Source organism: Desmodus rotundus, chromosome 4 (assembly GCF_022682495.2).
Source record: "Desmodus rotundus isolate HL8 chromosome 4, HLdesRot8A.1, whole genome shotgun sequence".
In the NCBI taxonomy this organism is placed as follows: Eukaryota; Metazoa; Chordata; class Mammalia; order Chiroptera; family Phyllostomidae; genus Desmodus; species Desmodus rotundus.
In genome coordinates, this window is record NC_071390.1 from 125,893,372 (window position 1) to 125,895,884 (window position 2,513).

Below are 2,513 nucleotides of genomic sequence, written 5' to 3' on the forward strand. Positions count from 1 at the left end.
CTAATGCCAGAGAAGGAGGCGGAGATTAACTTGTGGGCTTGGCTTTCCAGAGTCTGTGATGCAATGGAGTAACACAAATACAGATCCATACCTGCAAATGCAGTCAGCCACACACAGTCATGCTCATTCAGACAGATGTGGACTGCCTCTGCTGTTATTTTTCCTTCTTGGCTCATACTCAAATTCTTAGATTTGCCAAAGTCCATCAGTGGATTGGGGAGAGGGACGAACAGCAAACGAAGGGGAAGATAAGGGAGAAGATAAGAGCAAAATATACTAGAGCTTGGGAAGAAAAACCTCTTACTTACTCACTGATGAATAATAAAATTGTTAAGGTTGACCTCCAAAGTATAAATTCACTGGAGGAGTGAGGGGAGAGGAGAAAATGACAGGGAAGACACAGGAGGGCCGTGAAGACCCTGTATCAGGAGACCAACTCATTTTACTAACACCTGTCAAAGAAAGCTTTATAGTACTTGGTCATGCCCTAACAAGTCAATTGGAAAATATCTTCTATTTAAAATGTTTGCCTATAGTCTTAAGCAGCCCTGAACACCAAAACCAGATGACAGCTAAGGAAAGCATGTAAATATCACTCACCTTTAGGTTATTACTTTCAAAATCTCACTTCTCTCTGCTCTGAATCACAGGCTTAATACAAGGTTTATTGTGGAATTTCCGGGTCAAGTTATCCATTTGACATCATTGGAATTTAGATAAAAAGATGAGAAAGGTAAAATGCCAAGTGTTTGTGGAATCTGTGAATTCTACACATTTGTTTTTCACATCGCTGTACCTACTCTGTCTTTAGGTGACAAAATTTTCCCTTGCTACCACACCTCCATCCCCTCAAAACCTCCAACTCAGTTCCAAACCTGATTAGTTCTCATTTGTCTCTCAATTTTTCATTAGATTGCACATCCTTTGAAAGGCCTTTGGTGATTCTTGTAAGACTGAATATTCCATTGAATGACCTTCAAACCCTTTAATTGCCGTAAATGAGCCTAATTCCACTGTGGTAAAGTTATATTTTACTTCTCCACCTTCTTTATGAAGGGGTTGAAGAAAAAAACGTATTAGACTGTAGATAGCTTAATAATAGGGTCTTACTCTGTAATTAGCACATTTCATGGCATCTGCGGTCTAGGGATTGAAAATACAGGGTCCGGCACAACCCCCCCTTTTTATTACATAAAAATATTTTATTACAAAATCATAAGCAGGTAACTCTGTAACATAACAATATCACACTCAAGCACACCATGTGACATTTTAGGTGAAATGTTCAAATTGCTGTCCATCTCCTGCGAGACATTCACGTACCCTCCCAACCACACTCAGTGGCATTACTGCTGCTGGACCCTGTATACTAATGAAATAAAAGTGACTGAAGTGTTTAAGAAAGAAAAGGAATTAAGAGAACCATAGTTGTTGGTTATAGAAGGTGTTACTATCCAACTGTACCCAAAGTAAAAAAGAATAGTTAAGTGGTTTCTGAGAAATAGGGCATTTCATAATAAAAGTGAAGGTGGAGCATGAGAACCCAGGAACTCAAGTTTATATTTTATATTATTTGGTTTTATATATTTGGTCATTTTCAGTTTATTTTTATTTGTGTATAACGAAATGTATTAAAAACATTTAATCTTCAAATATGCAAATATAATATTATGGACTATAATTTTTGCCCATGTTGCATAGCTTTTTTTTTTTAAGTATTAGTCTTTAATTATGAGGATCTGTGAGGTTCCCTTTTTGTTTACCAAAAATATTCTTTCATCTAAAATGTCAGGATGTGAGCACAAGCTAATTCGAACAGTTTAACCTTCTGCCCATTTTTATCTTATCTTTCAATTATAAGCACCTGGCTGATGGGATATTACCAATGCTTTAAATCATGTGATGCTGACAACCACCAATGGCCAAAACACCTTTATCCTTAGAAAATCTGCTAAACAATGAGGATTCCTTGCTAATAAAAATAAAACCATAGGCAAAATAGCCAGCTTAACCTTCATTCTTCTCCATGAGCAGTAAGTACAAAAGAAATTACAAAATGTTTGTGTTATTGGTCTGACCTTTCCTCCTTTGTACCCTCAATCCAGGAAAAAAAAATTCCAGATAAGCACCTACTTTTAAAAATATTTAGCTCAGTTCTTAGAATTGAGGCAGATTTGCTATCATTCCTGTCGTACCACTGTAACACTGTGTAGCCAAGGGGGGCGCCCAACTGGGAATTTGTGATGGGGTCCAGAACTCAGTGTCCAGGAAATATTATAAAAATATATATATATATATAGGATGTCCTCACCCCCACCAGTCTGAGCTGAGGGACTGGACACATGGAGCAGAGCCATTGAGAGCTATTGTTTTGAATAGCCGTGGTTTTGCAGATAACCTCTAGAACAGTCACTTAACATATCCATAACCTTTAACTGGTTTCATAGATATGTTAAATAGCTGTGGCCATCCTTTGAGCCAGGGGGATGGGAGTGACTTCAACCCCTGATGTA